This window comes from Ascaphus truei, chromosome 1, assembly GCF_040206685.1.
Source record: "Ascaphus truei isolate aAscTru1 chromosome 1, aAscTru1.hap1, whole genome shotgun sequence".
NCBI lineage: Eukaryota > Metazoa > Chordata > Amphibia > Anura > Ascaphidae > Ascaphus > Ascaphus truei.
Genome location: NC_134483.1, coordinates 200672685 through 200682765, shown reverse-complemented (window position 1 = coordinate 200682765; position 10081 = coordinate 200672685).

The following is a 10081-nucleotide window of genomic DNA, read 5'->3' as shown; positions in this document are numbered from 1 at the left end:
AGGAAAAAGTTATTGCCAAAAACATTATGGAGGTATGTCGTGGCGAAAGAATGACATGACGTACAGTTTCATCAAACGTTGGTGGTAAGGCCTAATTTAAGTTCGGTTGTTAAGGATGTACTGTAGATTTATGTCTGTCATTGACGATGCCACAGATAACTTCTCCCTTTTCAGACCAGCTGGCACTTCCGGAGAAGGGGTGTTGACAGGAAGAAGATCGGGAGTTTGCTGGCTCTTTAATGAGAGCCATTGCAGATGGCATAGTGCATGCAAATGTAAATTGTTTGTACTGTGGAGGCAGGGTGCAGGGGTGCATGCTGTGCTCAGATGTTTTAAGAAAGGAGACACAGGATTCCATAGGTCTGGGGGTAGAAACATGTTTGGTAAAGGGGGCCCACACCAGTGAACGTCAGAGATATGGGTCAATAGTTTAACATGTACCACAAGAAAAAGGAAGCAAAAATAATTAGTGATGGACTTGAAGGTGGTTTTTGGATTCCTTGGAGGAGAAGGAATCATCGTTTTGCTGCTAATATAAAATCAGTTTATCAAAATGAAGATGTGGTGCAAGAAAAATGTTAAAAGAAGTTTAATTGGGTTGGATGTTTGGTCTTATTGAGGTACCACCATTTATTTAAGAGAGTCGCCTCTGGGTCTAGTACCGAGAAAGGAAGCAGGGAAGTATAGTTTCATTCATCATCTTTCATACCCAATAGGCGAATCGGTTAATGGTAGAATTGACAGTAAAGATTTGTGATGGTAGGTGGTAACCAGGCTCTTAATAAAGGCCAAGCCCTGTTTTGTTTACCTCTGATCCGAAATAAGGGTTCAAGAAGAGGTTGCTCTTGAACCTAGTAACTGTCTATGCATAACCTGCAATGTGCGACAATAAATCATTTTTGTGTTTTTACCTTTCCAGGGAAGCCAGTGAGCAGCGATTGCTAGGGCATGAGTTTCAAGAGGGGGTTTGCAGAGATTGTTGTCAGAATGTGCCTAGGTAGTTGAGGTCCGGAGTTGTCGGTTCCCCTAAAAAATGTACCCGGGAATCATGCCTGATTCTCGGATACATGTAGGCACATTTCCGGCAATATCTCTCCTTGAAAACGCTTGTGCGACTCACCACTAGGGTTCCCTGCTTCAGCATAGCCCAGAAAGGTAACTGGGGCAAAGGGATGCAAAGTATCCCTGTAACTATAAGGTGTCCCTAGGTTAAGGGGGATACCCAGTTAATGCCCAGAACTATTTTGGGGTTCATGGGTGCTCCAGCTGTAGATAAAGTTGTGAGGGGACTCTCAGAGTCCAGTCTAAGTTCAGAGTCAGTGTGTGGGGAATAAAGGCTAGTAGAAAAATAAAGTGCAGCTTTCAATTCTATTTCCCATACCCAGAGGCTTAGGATGTATTACAAGTATATTTTATTAACACTGTGTTTAATATTGTAATGTACTGTTGTGCACTGTATATGAGCTGGAACTTTCAGAACTGATTCCCACTTACTGTAGACTGTCAGGGCTACCAAGTTGGTGCCAGTAAGTCTAGTGGACATCGGAGATGAGTCACCATTGAATGCCCGAGGTGCGAAAGCCATTTGGGTAACAGGGAAAAGCTCAAGTACCCACGTCCTGGGATCAATGGCAGTCGGCCGGGCTGCCATTTGTCCTACCAGACCTGGAGGAGCCTGACCCATTGGGTGGCATGAGATAGAAAGGTACACAGGTGGCAAACTTGCACATGTCTCTTGGCAATTTCAGATTTCCCTTTCCATACCGGCTTCACTCTGATTGGCTGCTGAGAAAGTTTCCCACGCTCTGATTGGCTGTAGTATTTTGTGACTGAACTCCAAAATACTATAAGAAACCCCTAAGCCAATCAGTGTTGAGATTTCCAGCGCCAGAAGTGTGGGCAGGCTTTTCAAAAGTGCTCTTGCGTGAATAGCAGAGCACCGGCTTCAGATAAGTCTGCCTGGAAAATGTTCCCACTAGTCCCACTTTTGGCAGCCAAGTTCTAATAAACAAACGTAGTGGTCGCGGCTGGGAATGCAAGCTGATTTTAGTTCCAGGAAGTTTGGCAGTAACCCCTGGTCAAAGGATTCCAAGTTCTCAGAAGAGAAGGGAGCGGTGTCATGTGGAACTTCACACCGATTTTGGAACCAGAGGATTTCGGGCTAAGTCCCGGTCAGGGTAAAACTCTTACATATAGTTCCCTGTACCTAGAACAATCTAATTTTCGAACCCCCAGACCCCCAGTAAGTGTGCTTTTCGTCTGTATTTTGGGTTCCGCTGTGTGTATGCCTATTTCTGTGAATAAACTACAATTTATTTCATTATCTTGTTTTGCTCATTGAATGATCCTAGTAAAGATGTACAATAAACCTGGTCTCCCGTGACAAGATCTTTTGATAAAGCGTTAGAGTTGGTAAGGGAGGCAGGAATGGAGGGCATTGTTGGTAAAAACAGATTGATAAGGGGCCTGTCGTTTATTCCCAGTAAATCCAGATTGCTTTCATTTATTGGGTTGTCAGTTAAAAAGCAGTTATTTTTTGATAAATGTTTGCCTATGGGATGTTCCATATCATGTTACTTCTTTGAAGTTGTTAGTACATTTTTGAAATGGGTAGTTCATCAAGAGGCTGGTGAAAGAATCCTTTTTGCATTTGTGTGATTGTGGTACCAGTATGCAATAGGTACTTGATTTATGCCTGTACTCTACCTAAAGCAGTCAGTGAAATTTTGCTATTTAGCATAGATTAGTAGTGGGTGTACAGATAAGTATGCCAGAGATTCGGTCAGTCACCAAATATTTCCTGACATCCGTTAGAGGAAACACTCTTTCAGGACTTTACCCTTAAGTTTGTTACCGGCCGCTGTGTTAGCGCTGTAGCCCAGGTTACTTTCTGTTATAGCATATGCTGGCATGAGGTAGTAGTTACGGTAGTCGCTCCTAAATACTAGACTGGACTGTCAGGCATAGTGCAGGAGCAATCACCGGACACTTCTCGACACTGTGAAGTGCTTGTGGAACACTCAAGAGTGCCGGTGATTAACCCCTTACCCAGCAGGCAGACGCCTTTGAGTGGTTGAACATCCCACAATATGATGTCACCATGTCCATTTAAGCTTATATGATGGAAAATGTTCTACAGAAATCAATTATTTCCTAATCTTTTATTCATTCAAATAGCTGCAAATTCACTGGACAGCATTTTGATGAACAGTGATTTGGATAATAAGACCACATGTACTACAGTGCTTCATCTACCTGCTTTCAAACATTGTGAGTATTTATTTGGCCAAAGACATAGCATCTCGAACAATTACGTGTTTTGTGATGTGGCAAAAGAACACTTGACAACCTTTTCTTTTACTATTGTGTGTTAATTTCTTTAATAATATTTTAAATACATGTGTATGCCATAACTTCATACTCTGTGGTCCATTTATCATTGCTAAATATATTGTACTCATCAAGCACATGACATCAAAATCACTGACCCACATTGTTGACCTAATTGTATTTAATTTTGTGATAGACTTCCCTGACTCAATCCTGATTAAAAGGGAAACCAGTGCTTATGTACTGTATGATAGAACAGATAATATGCTACAGGTTTTGGTTTATTTGAATTATCTACTATAGGTCTTAATTATTGTAAGTAAAGTAGAAAAACAGGTAAATATACTTTCCACAGAATAACAAACTGAAATGCAGTACAGGCGTACCCTGCATTAACATACGCAATGGGACCGGAGCATGTATGTACTGTAAAGTGAAAATGTACTTAAAGTGAAGCACTACCTTTTTTCCACTTTACAATGCATGTACTGTACTGCAATCGTCCTATACGTGCATAACTGATGTAAATAATGCATTTGTAACCAAAATAAATACAGTAGGCTTTATTCAAATAAAATGAATGGGAGCAAGGAGGTGAGAGGCGCGCACGCGGGTCAGTACTGTATAGCAGCTCTCTCCTATCTCTCTCCTTCTCGCAGTCTCTCTTCGCAGTCTCTCCTTCTTGCAGTCTCTCCTTCTTGCAGTCTCTCCTTCTAGCAGTCTCTCCTTCTCGCAGTCTCTCCTCGCAGTCTCTCTCTCCTTCTCGCAGTCTCTCTCTCCTTCTCTGTCAGTCATGCACTCTCTCTCACTCAGTCACACACACGCACTCAGTCACACACACGCACTCAGTCACACACACGCACACAGTCACTCACTGGCACTCAGTCACACACACTCAGTCACACACACTCAGTCAGTCAAACACACACAGTCAGTCAAACACACACACACACAGTCACACACTGTCACTCAGTCACACACTGTTACTCAGTCACACACTGTTACTCAGTCACACACACACACACACACACACACACACACACACACACACACACACACACACACACACACACACACACACACACACACACACACACACACACACACAGTCACTCAGTCACTCAGTCACCCACACACTGTCACTCAGTCACACACACACACACAAGCAAAGATTGCAGAAGAAGATCTTCTCCTCCCCCTCACAGTTGCTCCGTAGCTCGGTAGTTCACATGCAAAGTTTTGCAGCAGGCAAGAGCGAGCTCTGAGGAGGGAGGAGAAGGAGGGGGGAGGAGGAGGAGGAGAGTGGAGGGAGAAGAGCCAGGGGCTGCAGTGAGTGCGGGCAGAATCACTGGTTTAGCTGCTGATTTATGGAGCGGGAGTGCAGTGGGAACAGAGACAGATGGGAGGGGGAGGGCAGAGGGAACGGGGAGATCGAGCGCACCATAATAGGGACAAGCATGAAGGAGGTTGCGGGATTGTTGAGGTACGCACGCCGCCGCATGCGCACGCCGCCCCCGGGTTTCCGTACTCGCGAAGCATGCGTACCTACACAGGGGTATGGTGCAACTAAAAATAAATGTAAGTACTTGCGAGTGTACGTAAAGCGGGTGTACGTAAAACGGGGTATGCCTGTATATAAGAAAAGATCTATGCCTCACATCACAGCAGTAAAACAGAACACAATACAGTAGAATTGGTAAGGATCAGGCAAAATTATGCTATTTGAAACTCCACTGCAAGGCTGTTTTTACATGCATTATGACTTTATTAATGTCCTGCCACATGTGAGCACTTCCTCACCCCCTAACTTTATACATTTGACTACATTTTCTTTTAATCTAAAAGCTGGTTGAATTGACACCCACTGTAAAACATGGGGGAAATGATGGCAAATAAGCTAAAATTGCTAGGTACCGTTATAATATACAATGCAGCGGCCATTATTTAAACACCACGCGGTGTATACCTCGGAATACCCACGTCATGGCGCGAGATTTCTTCCAACCGTACCGCCTTAAGACGCGAGTGCATAAAATGGCATTTTAGTGTTCTGGCTTTTAAACATCTGAAATTGATACAGTATCACAGTACTGTACACATTACAATTCATTCATTTCATTGCATTTAATTGCACACAATCCTTGAAATTCAAACAAAGCAACCGTGATAAACACGTGTGCCTGGGGTGGTTGGCAGCGTTAATGCCGCGTTGAGTACAGCAGCGCACATGAAAACGGCGTAGTGATTTTTTCGAATAACGGCCGCTGCATCTGTAGGTATTATTTTTTTCCCTTAACACACACTCCATTCCTCCCGATTTCAAGTAAAGTGACAGTTCCTGAAAGGACCACCGTCAATCAATTACACATTTAACGAGTTAAAAATATGTAATTAACCCTTTCTTGTAAAAATGTCATCAGTATTTTGAAATACTGTACTTGATTTAGCTGGTTATACTTTTAATGTTTTAATGACTTTCAGGACAACACTGTTTTGTCCCTATGAAATATTCTGTGAAGACGCTGAACCCATCACAAGCACATTGAAGACGTCTTCGCTGCATACTTCATAAAGGCAAATTGACAATTTCCACTGGTTTTCTTTTTCCGTTCTTTGTAAAGTAATTATGTTGCCATCATTAGTTTAACAGTTAAGAGTTTAGTTTTAGTTAATAAATTAAATTAATTAATGTAATACATTTTTGAAATTCATAGGACACAAAAAAATGAGAAAGAATTAATTTTCCATTGGAGACAAATAGGTACAAGTTTTACTTTAAGTGTAATTGAACCTTTCTAAGGAAGTTGATTCAATTGATGAATCATTTCAACTGCTATATGAATATCAGTGATCTGTTGACATTTGGGTAATGTTTTATTCTCTTATTTGGTATGCTATTACAGTATATTTAAAGTACATTTATTTTAAATAAAGATTCTTCACACACTGCACATATAACCAAAGAATAACCTTTCAATCTGAAAGCTGTGCAAAGCTGACAAATAAGTAAAGTTAAGTGTAACCTACTGCAGGGGTGCACAATAATTTTCCATTGCGACCCCTGCTGGCTCTCCCTCCTCCTTGTGCCCCCCCTCCTTACCTTGGCTCCAGCGTTGTGGCGTCATGTTGCTGTGGCAACGCGGCATCACGTGACCCCCACAGCATCATTTGACTCTGCGTTGCCAGAATCCATCTGAGCCAAGGTAAGTGAAGTTACTACAGCCTTCGGGAAGCGCGAGGGGCCTGTGTAACCGACACGCCCCCCAGTTTGCGCACCCCTGACCTACGTATGTCATCTTACACAAAACTGTTCTTAAAGTTAATGGGAGAATACTGTACATACATGATCTACATTGGGTTTCTGGTGTACATTGTGTAGTCTAGTGTAGATAAGAGGGTATTTGTTGCTTGCTACAGGAAGCTGACATTTATTAAGTACTAGCTGAGAGACCCGGCGTTGCCCGGGATGTAATGTTCCCGCTCCTCTCTGTCTCCTCTCTCCTCCCCCATCTCTCTGTTTGTCCCCCATTCACATCAATCCAGTCCCCCCCTCCCTCCTTTACAGCTCTGTTTGTCCCCCTTTACAGCTTCATGCAGTGTGAGTGCGTCAGTCATTGTGTGTGCGTCAGTCAGTCAGTGTGTGTGTGTGTGTGCGCGCGTCAGTGAGTCTGACGCAGAAACACAAACACACACACACACACAGACTGACTGACGCACACACACATACACACACAGTCAGTGCTGTCAGGGGTTGTGTGCGTGCGTCAGTAAGGGTGTGTGTGTGCGCGCCTGTCAGGGGTTGTGTGCGTGCGCCTGTCAGGGTTTGTGTGCGTGCGCCTGTCAGGGTTTGTGTGCGTGCGCCTGTCAGGGTTTGTGTACGTGCGTCAGTCAGGGTTTGTGTGCGTGCGTCAGTCAGGGTTTGTGTGCGTGCGTCAGTCAGGGTTTGTGTGCGTGCGTCAGTCAGGGTGTGTGTGCGTGCGTCAGTCGGTGTGTGTGCGTGCGTCAGTCAGGGTGTGTGTGCGTGCGTCAGTCAGGGTGTGTGTGCGTGTGTCAGTCAGGGTGTGTGCGTGCGTCAGTCAGGGTGTGTGCGTGCGTCAGTCAGGGTGTGTGTGCGTGCGTCAGTCAGGGGTGTGTGGTTGCGTCAGTCAGGGGGTGTGCGTGCGTCAGTCATGGCGTGTGCGTGCGTCAGTCATGGGGTGTGTGCGTGCGCGTGGCAGCCAGCCGGTGTGTGTGTGTGTGTGCACATCAGTCACTCTGTGTGTGTGTGCGTCAGTAAGGGGTTGTGTGTGTGCGTGGCAGTCAGTCAGTGCTTGTGTGTGCGTCAGTGAGTGTGTGTGCGTGCGCCATTCAGTGTGTGTCAGCCAGTCAGTGTGTGTGTGTGTGTGTGTACCTCCTTGCGGCAGCCGGTGCTCCCGGCCGTGGGGGGGGGGGGTTGTGTGTGGGGGGGTTGTGTGTGTGGGGGGGGGTTTGTGTGTGTGGGGGGGGGGTTTGTGTGTGTGTGGGGGGGGTTTGTGTGTGTGGGGGGGGTTTTGTGTGTGTGGGGGGGGTTGTGTGTGTGGGGGGGGTTGTGTGGGGGGGGTTGTGTGGGGGGGGTTGTGTGGAGGGGAGGGTTTGTGGGGGGGGTTACCTCCTTGCGCCAGCCGGTGCTCCTGGCCACGGGGGGGGGGTTGTGTGAGGTGGGGGGGGAGGTTACCTCCTTGCGCCCCCGGTGCTCCCGGCTCGGCCGCGGGGGGGTTGTGTGGTGGGGAGGGAGGTTACCTCCTTGCGCCCCCGGTGCTCCCGGCTCGGCCGCGGGGGGGTTGTGTGGTGGGGAGGGAGGTTACCTCCTTGCGCCCCCGGTGCTCCCGGCTCGGCGCAGGGGGGGGTTGTGTGTGGTGGGGGGGGGGAGGCTACCTCCTTGCGCCCCCGGTGCTCCCGGCTCGGCCGCGGGGGGGGGTTGTGTGTGGTGGGGGGGGGGGGAGGGTACCTCCTTGCCTCCCCCGGTGCTCCCGGCTCGGCCGCGGGGGGGGTTGTGTGTGGTGGTTGGGGGGAGGTTACCTCCTTGCGCCCCCGGTGCTCCTGGCTCGGCCGTGGGGGGGGTGGTTGTGTTTGGGGGGGGGGGGAGGTTACCTCCTTGCGACCCCGTTGCTTGCTCCCGGCTCAGCCGTGGGGGGGAGGGGGTTGTGTGTGTTGGGGGGGAGGTTACCTCCTTGCGCTCCCGGTGCTCCCGTCTCAGCCGCGGGGGGGGGGGGGTTGTGTGTGGTGGGGGGGTGAGTCCTGGCACCCCCGGTGCTCCCGGCTCGGCCGCGGAGGGGGGGTTGTGTGTGGTGGGGGGGGAGGGTACCTCCTTGCGCCCCCGGTGCTCCCGTCTCAGCCGCGGGGGGGGGGGGTTGTGTGTGGTGGGGGGGGGGGTTGTGTGTGGTGGGGGGGTGAGGTTACCTCCTGGCACCCCCGGTGCTCCCGGCTCGGCCGCGGGGGGGTTGTGTGTGGTGGGGGGGGAGGGTACCTCCTTGCGCCCCTGGTGCTCCCGGCTCAGCCGCAGGGGGGGGGGGGGGTTGTGTGTGGTTACCGCCTTGTGCCCCCGGTGCTCCCGGCTCGGCCGCGGGGGGGGGGTTGTGTGTGGTGGTGGGGGGGGTTACCTCCTTGCGCCCCCGGTGCTTTCGGCACGGCCGCGGTGGGGTTGTGTGTTGGGGGGGGAGGTTACCTCCTTGCGCCCCCGGTGCTCCCGGCTTCGCGGCCGCGGGGGGCGGGGGGGGGGGGTTGTGTGTGGTGGGGGGGGGGGAGGTTACCTCCTTGTGCCCCCGTTGCTCTCAGCTCGGCCGCGGTGGGGTTGTGTGTTGTGGGGGGGGGAGGTTACCTCCTTGCGCCCCGCGTGCTCCCGGCTCGGCCGCAGGGGGGGGGGTTGTGTGTGGTGGGGGGGAAGATTACCTCCTTGTGCCCCTGGTGCTCTCGGCTCGGCCGCGGGGGGGGGTTGTGTGTTGTGGGGGGGAGGTTACCTCCTTGCGCCCCCGGTGCTTTCGGCTCGGCCGGCGGTGGGGTTGTGTGTTGTGTGGGGGGGGGGAGGTTACCTTCCTTGCGCCCCCGGTGCTCCGGCTCGGCTGCTGCGGGGGGGGGGGGTTGTGTGTGGTGGGGGGGAGGTTACCTCCTTGCGCCCCCGGTGCTCTCGGCTCGACCCGCGGTGGGGTTGTGTGTTGTGGGGGGGTGAGGTTACCTCCTTGCTCCCCGGTGCTCCCGGCTTGGCCGCGGGGGGGGAGGTTACCTCCTTGCACCCCCGGTGCTCCCCGGCTCGGCCGCAGGGGGGGGGTTGTGTGTGGTGGGGGGGGAGGTTACCTCCTTGCGCCCCCGTTGCTCTCAGCTCGGCCGCGGTGGGGGTTGTGTGTTGTGGGGGGGGAGGGTTTCCTCCTTGCGCCCCCGGTGCTCCCGGCTCGGCCGCAGGGGGGGGGGGGGGTTGTGTGTGGTGGGGTGAAGATTACCTCCTTGTGCCCCTGGTGCTCTCGGCTCGGCCGCGGGGGGGGTTGTGTGTTGTGGGGGGGGAGGTTACCTCCTTGCGCCCCCCGGTGCTCCCAGCTCGGCTGCGGGGGGGGGGGGGTTGTGTGTGGTGGGGGGAGGTTACCTCCTTGCGCCCCCGGTGCTCTCGGCTCGGCCAGCGGTGGGGTTGTGTGTTGTGGGGGGGGAGGTTACCTCCTTGCGCCCCCGGTGCTCCCGGCTTGGCCGCGGGGGGGGAGGTTACCTCCTTGCACCCCCGGTGCTCTCCGGCTCGGCCGCAGGGGGG